This window comes from Hordeum vulgare, chromosome 5H (genome assembly GCF_904849725.1).
Source record: "Hordeum vulgare subsp. vulgare chromosome 5H, MorexV3_pseudomolecules_assembly, whole genome shotgun sequence".
Classification (NCBI taxonomy): Eukaryota; Viridiplantae; Streptophyta; class Magnoliopsida; order Poales; family Poaceae; genus Hordeum; species Hordeum vulgare.
The window spans coordinates 498,524,840-498,540,316 of NC_058522.1; positions in this window are offsets into that span (position 1 = coordinate 498,524,840).

Consider the following 15,477-nt stretch of genomic DNA (forward strand, 5'->3'; position numbering starts at 1 on the left):
AAATGCTCAGCTTCACCATGTTGAGCACTTTTGGAATTCCTCATGGTTTAAGAGCGGTTTAAAAAATGATGGGAGCCTGGCGGGTGGCAGCGAGCGTATTTTCATGATTTTTTCTAAACCGTTCGTCGGAATGAAGCAAACGACGCGATGTTCAAAATATATTCTCGAGGCACAACTTTTTCATGTAGATTGCACTCTCTAATTCCTTACGGTTTAAGAGAGTCTCAAATTTACCAAATGTGGAATTCTGTTTTTCAAAAATTTTGATTTTTTGGTACGATTTTCGCTGCATTTTTAACTGTTCGTTGGAACGAGGTGTGTGATACAGCGTTGGAAAGTTGTGGAATAGGCACAACTTTCATATGTTATTTGTTTGTTGAGATTCCTTATGGTTTTAAATGAATTTTGAAAACAGTGTAGCTGCCTACGAGTGGCAGCGAGCGTATTTTCGTAAAATTTTCCAAACCGCTTATCAGAACGATGCAAATGACACGACGTTGGAAAGATATCGACGAGGCGGAACTTTTTCATTTAAATCACCCTCTCTAATTCCTTATGGTTTAAGAGCAGTTTTAAAATTATCAAAATGCGGACACTTTGTTTTTCGCGACACCAAAATCAACTAGTGAACTGCATCGTACATAAGAGCGCACTGCTTTAGACTGAAATTTGCACTGCATCATACGGGCAAGCGAACTTCATGGTATTTTTTTTATGATAAATGTATTTTCCCACCCGAGGAGTACATGGTAGGAATAAGTGAACGACGACACTATTGAAAGTGAACCACATGATTTTTTGTCATCTCTCTAACATTTTTTCATTTCATATTGATAGTTAGTGAACTAAATGGGTGGCACATTGCACTGCACGAACAACGCAAAAATACTAAAGTTCTACAGTAACTTATGAGCTGCTTGAAGACAGGGAGTGAACTTCCTCGTAGCACAATGTTTTTTTAAAACAGATGAAACTGCACAAGACGAGTGTAATTCACAACAGAGGGAAGTGAACCAATTAGACTAAGGTTTTACAAAAGAGCATCCGCTCTCAGCGATTAGTAGGAGCATTCAGCAAGCCGGCATTGCGCTCTAGTTTGCATGAACATATTGCAAGAGAGAAAACTATTTAGGGTATCTCTGTGACACAAATGATCAACCATGGAAGAACCTTAGTGATAAAACAAACACAAAACATCAAGAAACTTAGCTATAAGCTGCAATTCAGTCTGAATCTTCTGCAGGTAGGTCACCGGTCTACACGACCCTTCTAGCCGAACTACATCTGAGCGGGGAGGGGTGGGTTCTTGCGAGTGAACCGCGCCATTAGCCGTGCCACGGACGGGACGGGAGGGAGGTGTAGGAATAGGGAGGGAGAGTCGCTGGCGACCTTGGAGCCCACCGGGCCCCCTCTAATCCTTGAAGGCAACTGTCACTCGACTATGGGACGGAGTGAATGCTCCCGCCACGGCTGATGCTCCTCAAGAAGGGGAAGGAGGTGCAGGTAACCCTGCATCACTCAAAAACCGCAGTCGTACGCTGCACGCACCCATGTACTGAACCGTCGTAGTACAAGACCTGCATTCTCAAGGTGAATGACAACCAACCATCCTCCTCCTTCACCGGGAGCAAAAGTTCCACGAGGGCAAACGCGCGAGATCCGTCCTCAACAGACGCGCCGCCACCGACCCCTCCCAGTGCGGGATCCAGCCTCCACGACAGATGTAGGTGAACCGCCGGCCATCCAGCGGAGCGATGCTGGTGCTTCGTGTGGCTGGGGAGGAGAGGCTGGATGTGACACTGCTAGGGCGAAGGGAAGGGCACTGTGAGGGGAAGGCTGGAGGGGAAGATGTTAACGGTGGGGCTCGCCGGGGTCGGCATGGTGGAGCAACTCCTCTAGCCATCTGTGGGAGAAGGGGCTCTCACGAGGAAGATGTTCGCAGATCTGGGGTCGTCTCGCTGCGGTGGCGCGTGGAGCGGCAGCGGATTGGGGCGCTGAGGCGTGGTGACGTGTGTGGCAGGGGGTGGGTCAGGGTTCTGGTGGGCTAGACCTCCTCGGCATCGGCGGTGCTGCGGGAAGGGGTAGCACAAGGAGAAGGTGAGCGGTGGTTTGGGCGTGGCTCAACGTAGAAGGTCGGGTGTTTGAGCGGCGGCGGCTTAGAGGAAGGAGGTGTGTTGATGGGGTGGGTGGGTGGTGGACGAGCGGGGATTTGGTCATGGAGTTTTTTTTAGGGAGTGACTAATGAACAGACGTCTGATTTTAAATTTATGTCAGGTCGTTTTTTTGTTCCACTTAATGATTGACACGTGGCTTAGTTATCAGTCTGAAAACTGATCAGTTCAAAAAACCAACTGTTTTCTTTCTAGCTTCAGGTCGAAAAATTGTCAAGGGCCATCGCCATAAAAAGAACCTGCTCCGTAAACGGGCCGCCTAACGCACCCGTTAACACAAAAACACGTTGACAGATAAGCACCCGCCTAGCCCACCCATCAGTTCAGCAGGCCGACCTAGCCCACCCGGCCTAGTGTATTCTTTTTCCACACTCCTTCCACCCCCCGATCACTTCTTCTTCCTCAAGAAAGAAAAAAAAGGACTCTGCAGGGGCGGCGGCGGCTGGCGGGGGAGAAGACATGGATGGTGCTTGTGATCCAGATCCCGGGGATTTGGAGCCGCCAAGTACTGCCCTCGCCCCAAACAAGGTACAGCCCCAACCCCCACCCCCCTCCCAAAACGACCTAGCTACTGCATAATTCCCGTCTAAAACATGTCAGTGTTTCATTAGATAACTGAATTTCAGATAGTACACACAGCAAACAAAATCACCCTAATGAAATTGTGAGATCTTGAGGAAACTAGAATTCAAAACTGAAATACTAAAACACTGGTACATTAATTACTTTGTTTGCCTCGTCACCCTGCCCTAATTAAGTGTCCAATATCAGAAATGAAAATAGAAAAGGGGAACATACCTATGAATTAAAACACAATAAAGGTGAATGAACTACAAAAACTAATGAAAGGTGACACATCACTGAAGACATGAGTACAAGCACAAAGCTAGAAATAACTGAACCTAAACTGTACCTAACTATGCCTAACTCTGAACTAAACTGCTAGGTAGATAACTAAAACTGAAAAGTTTAAACTGAAAATATGTTTGACAATAATGAGATGACAAAAATGTGGACAACGCAAAAAAACTAAAGACAAAATGAATAGAAACTAATATGGCAAAGACTGAACTTACCACTTGCACTTGCTTAACACTGAAGGTCTGAACTGATTGTATTGTGCGCTGGGATCACCTTTGCTTGAAGCTGAAGGTGTGAAAACTGATTTAACATCGGGATACTGATAATAAAAACTAAACCAAAACTGAAAATACTAAGTAAAACAATACTGATATGGAAAGAAAGAGTATTAAATTAATAAAACATACAGACTGATGACAAATAATAAAACATGCCGACATACTGATGAACAAAAGATGAAGACACTAAATGAAAATTAACACTCATAGAATGCAAACTAAGCAACAAAACATAACTAAAGCTAAACTGAAGAAAAACTAAATCTGTAGAAATACTGAAAATAATAACTAAACCAAGCAAAGATAAAAAAGGAAAAATACTAATAAGAAATAAAGCTAGACTGAAAATGACTAAAAGGAGTCTGAGAAGAATAATGAAAAAAACATTGAATACTAAAAACTGAAATAATAAACAATGATAACTGACGAAAAGATGTTCAGTCTATCTCTGTAAAAATACTAAAAAAAAAGAAAAATGAAGACTGAGAAAAGGAAAAATACTAATAAGAAATAAAGCTAGACTGAAAAACTGAAAAACAGAATAATGAAATAAACAATGATGAAATGGTAATGAACAAATACTAAAAAAACAAACATACAATGAAAATATATGATCGATTGATCAAAAGCAAACTGAACAATATTAAGACAAAAAAATGAAAACCTGATAAACTGAAAGAATAAAATATATGTCGTCTGCTTCTTCCTCACATATCTCTTATTTAGTTCATGTTCTATCTAAAAAATCACTGGATTTTGCAGGTCAATAGCGGTGCGAATGAGGACATGCAAGATATATGCATTGGAAGCCAGGAAGCTCTATTCATGGAGGTAAAAAGAGGAGTGGTAAAAAAATTATTTCAATTTCATATGCCTTCAACCTTGTGTGGAACTAATAGAAAAATATTTTTGTGCATGAAACAGCCGAACTTCTCTTATGTGGCGCTGTTGAAGGGTTATATTGACATAAATGGAGGCTATGAGACAATCAATACCTAGGTGATAAAAAAATCTGGAAAAATATGTTAAAAAACAATACAGATGAAAAAACGATAAACCATGTTAAAACTCATGTGCAGGGGCAGGAGTCGTGCTCGAACGATACTGACAATGGTCAAACAAATGATGGGGGTGAACCTCTGCTGCAATTACACCAAACAAAGACTGGGGGCATCAACGAGAACAACAAAACAAGCCATGAGGTAAGCGTGTTGAAAATCAATAAAACAAATGGGGGAATAGAAAAAAATGTAAAACTTATAACAAATGAGGAAAAATAGCAAAAAAGGATGTGCGGATAGAATTAAAATATTTCCTTTTATTCAGGATTTATGCATGTTGGGTGACTTTGTTGAAGACCAAGACAATTCTCCAGTGCAACTGGAGGATCTGGATGCACAAACAACAACTTTTCATGATATTCTCTTGGATTCATGGAAGCCAACCCTCTTTGATGATATTCTCTTGGATCAGGTAAGAGAAAATGTTTTCTAATGAACAATTTAAGAGAAAAAAGGGGAAATAATTTGACACGCATTTGTTGATTAACCCCCCAAAACTATACACAATGCAGGTTGACAGAAACAATGAAGGAATAAGAGGGGCTTTTGAGAGAGAGCAAAATCATACCTGGAATCTCGACTCGCCAACATATGTTGATGATGGTTCCTCCACAGATTCTCGAGAGGCAGGAACATCAACAAATGCATGCTGCCTGCAAGTTCCAAACAGCGAGAATGAAAACAATGATATCAATGAAGAAACCATAGACGAATTTTTGGAAAATGAAAGACGGGCCGCAGAAGGAGGAAATGACCGATCAATTGATAGTGAGCTCAAACCTAAAATGGGGATGCAATTTTCCACTAGGGAAGAAGCTCAAAAGTTCTTAAACTTCTATGCCTTTGTAGCTGGTTTCTCCATATCAGTCGTGTCGACTGCCCGCACAACCAGCAAAAAAAGGAATGGAGAGGTTGTAAGGGTAACTCTAAAATGCAACAAATATGGGCATAATACAGAGGCTGAGAGAGAAAACTTGATAGTACACAGAAAAAGCACTGTCATAGCAAAGACAGATTGCAAAGCGCAAATGATAGTCGCTTTGAAAGATGGAAGATGGCGTATAACTAACCTCAATCTTGATCATAACCATGATCTCAACCCTGGAAGTAGGTTTTTTCGATCTCATGTTTACATGTCTGATGAAGAGAAAGCCTTGATCAGAACAATTAAAAGGTGCAACATTCCTACAAAGAAAATAGTGGCAGTGTTGGCATACATAAGAGGAGGAATGGACAAGCTACCATACAACAAAAGGAAAGTGGGTAACTATGGTACAACAATAAATAGAGAATTGGAAAACAGTGATGTCATGGAAGTGCAGCAGTACTTCCAGAAGAAACAAGCTGAGAGCCCTGGATTTTGCTACTCAATGGAAGTAGATGCAAAAAACAAGGTCAGGAGCGTTTTTTGGACAGATGCTAGATCTAGAACAGTGTACCAAGAGTATGGGGACTGCATCAGCTTTGACACAACATTCCTAACCAACAAGTACAACTTGCCGTTTGCACCATTTGTTGGTATTTCTCCACATGGGAAGACATACTTGTTTGCATGTGCTCTTATTGTCAACGAGACTACTAACACATTCAAGTGGTTGTTCCAACAGTTCTTGGCAGCAATGGGAGGGAAGGCACCAAAATCAATAATTACTGACCAGGACAAAGCAATGGAAAGCGCAATAAAAGATGTGTTCCCACAAGCAACACACAGAACATGCTTGTTCCATGTCATGAAGAAATCTGAAGAACAAATGTGCAGAGTGTTTCAACTGAATCAAGGGCTGTATGAGGACTTTCACGACATAGTCAATAACTCATTGACAAAGAAAGAATTTGAAACACTATGACAAACAATGATTGAAACTTACAATGTGGGTGAGGTGAAATTTTTCCAAGACATGTGGAAAACAAGAAAAAAGTTTGTGCCGGTGTACTTCAAGACAAAGTTTTTCCCATTCATCCAAACAACGACCAGGAGTGAGGGCACAAATGCTTTGTTCAAGAAAGGGGTTGGTGCACAGTTCAGCATGACAAGCTTCTTGCGAGAATACGAGAGAATACTAGACAACATCCATGCAAATGAGGATGAGCTCGACCATAATGCAACGCACAAGAAAGTTTCCTGGAAAACATTTACTACTAAGTATTACATCGAGAGACAAGCACACAATCTATATAACATAAGCATCTTTAGGAAATTTCAAATCATCCTCAATGATGTAACAAGATTGCAAATCAGAGAAGAGGAAAGTATGAAGCTATACATGGTATACCAGGCAAAGAATTACTACAAACAAGAACATAGGGCAAGGCTTTATGTGGTGCAAGTGGATGCTGACTGGGACGATTACTCCTGCATTTGTTGCAAGTTTGAAAAGGATGGCATTTTGTGCTGTCATATTCTGAAAGTGATGCTGCATCTTGAGGTGGATAAGATACCAGACAAATACATAATAGACAGATGGAGAAAGGAAGGCAAGAAAATGAATAAACCCAAGGCGATTCCACTGAAATTAGATAATGATCAACTAAGGTACAATGTCCTAGGGATGAAGCTAATGGAGCTTGGCTCAAACGCATCAAAGAGTCAACGAAAATTTGAGCACCTACTATCAGCAATGGTCAGAATTCAACAAGACTTGATTGATATGGACATGGAAGGAGAAGATGAAGTGGATGAGCAAGGAGAGCAAACAGAGGAGTGCAGCAAGTCCAACAGGACAATAGGGACACTAACAGCTATGGTACAGAGTGGGAACAGTAATTCGACTGTTGAGCTACTGAATCCTGATAAGGCTCACACAAAAGGTCGCCCACGATTGATGACAATACAAGAACGCATAAAACCAAGACATTCTACAAGTGCAGCCACTGCCATGATCCAACTCACACAAAAAGGAAATGCACTAATCTGGATAAGGTGTACGAATTCCCGAAAAAGAAGAGATCGAGGAAAGCAAACCAGACAAAAACAGCTGATGCAGGTGATTTCCTCAAAACCTATTGAATTAAGTATAACACTTAGTTATATCAAAAACTCACTCATATAAAAACTGCAAAAAAATGTAGTGTTATTGACTGTCATGAAATAACCCTTTGACATATATTACAAGGCGAAACTATTCTGGGAGTGGAAACAACAAAGAGACCATCACCAGCAACTTATCTACCAATATGAATATTCAAGTGCATCAATGAAGTTGCTCCTGCTGTGCCACTCAATCTCCCTCTGCTCGTACCCTGCGTGGATGGAGAAAAGGAGTAGAGAAGACTATTTAGATTGGTGATTGCATGAACTTCGTGTAAAAAAATATTAAGAGAGAAAACATGTCTACATATTCTGGATTAGCTTATTTGAACTACAGAATAAGCACAAATGTGTGTATTTTAGACTAAATTACATGCAGAATGTGTGTGTGTTTTTCGTTATTGCTTGACTAATAAATGAACGTATAAAACATATGCAGAATAAAATTGATATACTGAAGATGGAAAACTTAAGCACGAAGCTCCAAAAAACTCTTGTGCGCTCCACCATTATACTGATACTAAATAAGGCCTCCATAGTCACTGCTCATGATACTGATAATCGCAGAGGTAAAAACATGAATCGAACTAATCGAATTCAGAAAATCAGACCAATAATAAGAAATGCTGCATGTTTTTTCCTTTGGGGCAAAACATAATTTTTCCAGCTATCTACAAGTAAAAAATGAACAAAGAAAACTGATTTTCCCTACTCACAGCAAGAACAAACAATATACTGCATATACATAACCTAGGCTCATCCTAATAAAACCTGATACTTGGGTATACAATAAACAATATGAAGCAAAACATATCTAAAAAAATCAGTATTCACACACTAAGAAAACATCCGCTAGAAAAAAAATGGAAAACAATTTTTTTTTGACTATGATCATGAAAGGCAATATGACTAACCAAAATTTTTCTAAAAACATGATCACAACGATAATGTATATTGATAAAATGAGTAAAAGACTACTAGTTCCACTTCTGAAACTAAGCATAAAAAAGAAAGAAAATAAGATGCTAAGTTCAAATACTACATCCTGGAGAACTTTGGTACAAAATACTACACTGCTGCACATAAACCTCAAGATATACTAGAATGAAAATAGGAAAAAAATATCATATCACTAGAAAAACACTAGAATAAGCTGAATTCTGAATCTACTAAGGTAGTTATAAAAAAATCAGAGTTAAAAAAAGATTGTATCTCACAAGTTGAAGAATGAACATATGTAATTATAGCAATATATGGAATAATGAACACACACCCCTTGTCTGTGAGTTAATAGGAAAGACAAAACAAATACTAAAAAAATGTGGACCCCATTTACAACAGATATAATGTGCACGTACAACCAAGGACAACGTCCACAACCGTTCCACCATCCATTGCACTAACAAAAATGATTTAGACGAAACTAATTTCTTTTTGTAAAGATGAGCCTCTCTTCTTCTCTTCATGTCCATCCAACAGGCTTAGAAACAGAGAACACCACCACTATCGCGGGAGATTGTTTGCAAAGTCGCCCTGTGAAAGGAAAAAGTAAAGGGCAAGAAAAACACACAACATAAAGACGGTTAGAAAAAAGAAAAGAACGGAAAAGATGGCAACCTAAAATTAAAAGATGAGAAAAACATTAAGAGTGAAAATGAATAAGAAGAGAAGAAGAACCTGAAGTTGAAAGAAGTGACAAGTGACTTGTCTGCCGTGTTTTTCTTCCAAAAGAAAAGTTGGTTCATGTACTGAATTCTGATGTGTTGGATATCAGCTTGTGAGAAAATCTTGCGCAGGTCCAAAGTTGCGTCCCATATCTCCATTATCTTTGTTGCAAACACTCCTCAGTCATTGCTGAAAAAAAGGGGAGGTGATGTTCAGAGAAAGCAAGCAAAAAAAAAAGAATGAAAAACAAAAGCATTGTGGAAAAATGAGCCCTGACCCATTCTCCTGCTTTGGGACATGAGGATACATCCTACTGAAACGCTTGAAGTTATGTTGATCTGTTTGGAAAATGATTTCCCACAACCTGATGAAATTCTTGATCTGCGTGTGAATAAAAAATTATGAAAAAGGAAAGAAATAAAAATATACAATCATATAGATGAGCAAAAAAAACATTTAGACAGAAAAAGAGATGCAATGAATAAAAGAGTGAAGGACACAAAAATAGAAATTTATGAACAACTTACAAATTTCTCTCTGATAGACTTGTGAAGAAATGAGTCCTTGTCGTATAAAGAATCCAAGAAGGCAAAAAGTTTCAATTGAAATCGACAGCAAAGACTATCCAGTGATTGCTCAGGCATGTGGGGAAGAACAACTGATAAAAAACGTAAAAATTATAAAGTTGGAGAAATAATATCAAAATGGAAAAATAAAAAAAGAAGGAAAAGAACAAAGAAAAAGGACATAGAAGAACACACCGTGTCTGATAATTCAAGCCGTTTACCCCTACTTGCTGATGCTGCCCCCAAGAACGAAGTGGCAATCGCTTTTAGTTGGTCTTCGTTTGTGTACTGCAGTATGTTCTCCTAGGGGGAGGCAGAAAATACAAGAAAGATTACAGAATTGCAAGTGGAGGGAAAGTAAGAAGCCAACAAAAGAAAAAAAATATGATGAGCAAAACTAGAAACATACACCAATATGAGGGAAAAAACGGTGCCTTCCAGAGATTGTGGGATGACGGTCCTCAAAGAACTTCCGACAAAAACATGGGATCAAGAAATTGTCGACTTTGCCAGTTGGCATAAGGCTTTGACCAAGTGATACATAATTACAATGAACCATTGAATACGTCAACGCATACCTCCTGTTGTTGCCACAGAGAACAGAAAAACTTATCATGAAACTTGAAAAAGGGGAGTATAAATTATGGTATCGTACAAAATAATATGATATAGCACATACAATAAAACATGTAAAAAGACTAGTGAGTAAAAAATACTTAACAATAGGCTAAAGGGAACTGTTTGACATACTTCTGGATGCCCTTTGTATAGGCAAGTTTGATTATTGAGTTGTAATGCATACAGTCTTCGTTTGACATAGGGAACTTTTCGTTTTCCTCTATTGGGAGTTCCAAGAGACTTTTTGGTTGAAGAATGATCAAATCATCCTTTGCGCCTTTGTTGAGAACGGCGTCCGGTGCAAGCTCATCGATAATGATATAATTATCACTGTCTTCTGGCACGTCAACAACCTCTAGCACCCGAACTAGCGATTGGTGTTGACGCTTTGCAATTGGTCTGATTAGATTGTTGTACACATGATCTGCATTCTTGGCTAATTCGCCTTGCGTGACACTAAAACTAGTTGGACTGATAGCAACAATGTCAGCCTTCCTCTTAACTAGCTACAGAAAAACAAAAAATAAATTCAATCAAGGCTAACATGTAACAAAAAGGAAAAAAGGTACTAAAAAAGGCATCAGGAACAAACGAGAAAAAATTGCATAGTGAAGGTCATGCTAAAACACAACTGATACAAAAAAGTGACCTGTGAGCAGAAAGAAACTCATTTTAAAAACTCTAAAAAATATTAAACTTTGAAAATGCCAATCCAGTACTCAGACTTTTCAAAAATTTGGAAGATATATGGGAAAATTTATTTTTCCTTTGAAAAAAAATAATATCCAATAGAAAGTGCTATCACACATAAACTGAGCCAAAAAACAGATCCACATATACAAAAAATAGTTTACGATTTCCTACCTGATTAGTGTAAGATCTCTTGACTAAACCAGTACCAAAATGAACTAACAAAAAATATTGGTTGCTGATGAGTTGAGTTGACGACATATGTTCGCATGTAGAAACAGAAAATTGTTGAATAAATGCTGACACACAAGACTAAAAGAAGAGGTACTACAAGATTACCTCAGCTCCTATATCTGTAGCAGCATCATAACAAAATGTAAAAGAGTAAAAAACTTAATACTAACCAGAGAGGGAGAAATATCAGCCACTAGGATTGGTGCTTGTTTTGTGCCGTTGATCTTGTTGTTTTTTGAAATATTATTGTCTGCCAATGCCACAAGTTTAGGAGGGTTGCTTTTGGTTCCAATGTTGAACTCCTGTAGTGCATGTGGTGTTAGATGAAAAATCATACAAACAAATACTGACAAAAAAAGAACCGGAAAAAAGATGCATAAAGTTGACCTCCTCGGCGAACAAATTTGTACGACCTATGGGCGACATGTGGTTAGCCATCTGGTAATTGCTTTGCTCTGCTTGAGGACGTGTCATCTGACCTCCAACAAGAATATTTGTGTCGGTTGGGCTGGTGGAGTGTGTGAAAGTGCCCTTGGTTTGCTGCACACTAAATTGAAAATAAGAGTTTCGCTCTTTCCCCCTGCTGGGAACGTGTTAATCAAGGAAAAATGCTGGTCACGATGCGTTATGTTGCACACCCTAGCCTTGAACTTCTTCAGAACTGGCACTTGGGGATCTTGGAGGGGGAAAAGAAATAGAAGAGGGAAGTAAAACTTGACTGCAAAATAAATAACAAATCTAAACTAGACCGGGAATAGAAAAAGAAGTAAAATGATTTACATTTTGCATTGTTGTGCTCGACAAATTTGGAAACCACGCGTTCTGGGGTTACTGCAGAAAAAAAACTTATGTAAGGAACTAGTAAAACCAGGAAAAAGGACACACAAAAAAGGGAAAAAATAAAAATGACTATGGGGGCAAAGTTGTATGAATGGACCTAAAGCATCGGGCAACTCCTCAAACATTTTTTCATCGGCAGCAGGTTGCAACGGAAGTTTGTTTTTGCTCATTCCTATGTCTAAATGCTTGTTAGCTGCAACTGATGGGACAATGTTTTCGATGACCTTGACAGGTTCGTGGATGCTGCTGCTCTTGACATGCTTGATCTTCTCGTTCATATCAATGTGTTCACCAGACTCTGCTTCCAACAAAAAAAACACGTTATCACAAAAGTTATCAACAAAAAAGTGACCCTGAACACCACAAAAACTAAATAAACTTGACAAATGATCAAAGATACTCCGAATTCAAAAAATAGAACAAGTGAATAATGAGCTTCTCGAACTACAAAGGGAGCCTGAACACAAAGTAAAAAATGCATACCTCGTGAACTTTTTGTGTCTGTTCTCACATCCTCACTCAATATGCTCATGTCCTGTTTCGCTGCTGATCCTCGTTTTGAAGCGGTGTCCTGACCACCAACACAGAAAATAGATGATACCTTGGATCCAGATAGAAACTTCAACACATTTGATGCTATAGCCTCCTGAGCATTTTGAAAACCAGACTCCCATATGTTGTCACAGTGTGCGCTATCAATGATACCCTGAATTATCTGACAAAAACAAAAATATAGCCAATCAGATATGAAAAATAACAAAACTAAACTAACGATACAACTAAAAAACAAAAAGGAGAAAGATAAAAACTTAGTTAGGCAAAACCTAATACCTCTTCATGTAGAATATTAGTGTAAGATGAACACATTTTCTCTTTGAAAGATAGTGATGCTAGTCTTTGTCGTAAAATGCCATGGTGAGCACCATTTTCAGCTCCAAACGAAACCTGAGCCAAAAACATGATTGATGAGAGAGAGAGAGAGAGAGGAAAGGCCAAAAAATAATGATTTCTCTACAAAAAGGAAATAATGTTGATGACTAACTCACTTTTGAACTACAAAACAAAAAGGAGAAAGCAACTCAACCAAAAAAATGCAGAAACATATAACAGACCTCCTTTTTGAACGATCTCCTACCGAATGAATTGCTGTTCTTCCGATCAAGTTCCGAGAAATGCTTAATCATATTACCCTTCCATATAAGAATCCTTGGGACACCTTGTTTGACTACCCTTATACCAAAGTCCAGCTTGTCCAAGTACAATACCTTAAAAAGAAACAAAAAAATCCAGAAAAAATAATAAGAAACAAAACAAAAGCCGGAAAGTGTGACACAAACAAAGAAAATAAAAAAAGACAAAACACTTACCGCGAGGCAATATGTGCATAAATCAAAGGCTTTTGGCTTCCTGCCAGTTTCCCTACCAAACAACACATATTTGTTTATGCCAGCCATGATCCATTCATAGATAAGAAAGCAAATGTCGTATCCCCTTGTGGCAGTAGGATCCTCTAGAAGGAATAGAAAGTCTGTGTGTATATGACCATTGGAAGAAGGGAAGAGAAAGCATGACATAGCTATCACCATGAAGCAAATGAATGTATCTTCTTCACTAAGATCTTGGGATGACGTGAGCATATTTCCAAAGAAAGTGACATTTGGTAAATCTGAAAGATTAAACCTAGACCGAAGGAAATTCCTCTCTCTCTCCTTATTTGGCATTGGTACAACACCGGTGTTTGGCAGACCCAACACAAAATGGACAGAATCCTTGGAAAGAGGGATAATCTTCTCATCAACAATGATGATCTGGGAAGACACTGAGTCTACACAGCCAAGAATCCATCTAATGAATCGAGAAGGGAGTTGCATTTTCTCAAACTTCAGGAGATGATCAAACCCGTATTTTGAGATCACATCCTTCCTGCCAATTGACATACGCTTGAGTATCTGAGCGAAGTACTTGGTAGAATACACACTGAACACATCCCTTCCTACCCCTGGAACTTTTACCCTATTATTCTGAAAAAACAACATAAAAAAACAGATTAGGACTAACAAAAAAAGGGATTAAGCAATGGACAAAACATTTTTTTTATAGATTTGTAAAAAGAAGAGATTCGAGAACCTCGACTTTGAAATTAGCATCCTGACAAAAATTTGAGAAACCCTTCTTAAGAGATTTTAGAGCCTATTGAATAAGATGGAGAACAAGAGAAACAAAGTAAGAAACTGACATCAACAATCAACATGAATACAAAAAAACTAAAATAATAAACTAAAAAACAAGAAGATAAAAACATACCTCCTTCTTGAAAAAACCGAACAATGCATCCTCTAACATCTTCTTCCTCCTAGCCACGGATTCCTTTTAGAACAAAAAAAAAGACAAGTAGAAGAAAAGAAAACCCTGTTACATACATAAAGGAGAGAAGAAAAACAGGAAGAAAATGAAAAACAAATTCAAAGCTACATGAACATACATCATCACTAGATGTGCTACTATCTTCGCGACAATCACTGTTTGACAAATCATTATCAGGATCGTAATTGGCGTCATTGGCAACACTGGAAGATCTATGACGTGCATAATCAGCACCCCTGCATGTATGGAATAAAATGAACAAAAATCACTTGGGACATTGCTTAATTTAAGTATGGAAATAGTGCATATAACTAGTTGCAGACTCTCTACTGCCTTGTTAATTACAACATATAACTACTTTCAGATGATCTCTCAACCATTCCTCAGGTAAGCACTCAATCTCTCAAGAAAAAAAACACATCCATTACTAAATCAGTAAATCTAAACTAAAAGCCAACAAAAACAAAGCTGACAAAAAATGTAAATCTACAGTTTATCCACATTAGTACTCTTGTAGAGGAAAACACATACATTCAGTTACCTACCTCTGATCATCTACAAAAAAATGATTAGGCCTTCGAAAAAAACATTACAGGAAAACATCCTATGGAACAAATTTCACTCAGGCTAGAAAAAAAGATCTACATACAGAAAAAATGTGAACTACATCTAAGACAACATCGAGGCGGACTTGGTGATGGAAATTTGGGGGAAACACGCAGACATGTGCCTGCAACAAATTCAGGAGCGTTCCTGAAAGAAACCACTAAAAAACCGTCCACAATTGAGCTAAGCTATGACTCACATGCCTGCCAAAAAAAAGCAAGCTGACTACCACCCGGCGTCATGAAGATCTACGACCGACAACAATAATGCCCCACCACTGGGCTACACCAGTGTAGCTGCACTAACAGGAGAAGTAAACTACCTATACTAGCTATGCAGGCAGCGCAACAGAGGGAAAACCAAAATATAAAGGGGCACATGAGGGGCTTATCAGGCCACATTTGGTATATACCAGAATTGGAAAATTCCATTTATGGACTTATTCCAAAATGGAATTAACACACAAACCGAATAAAAAAATAACACAAAATATAA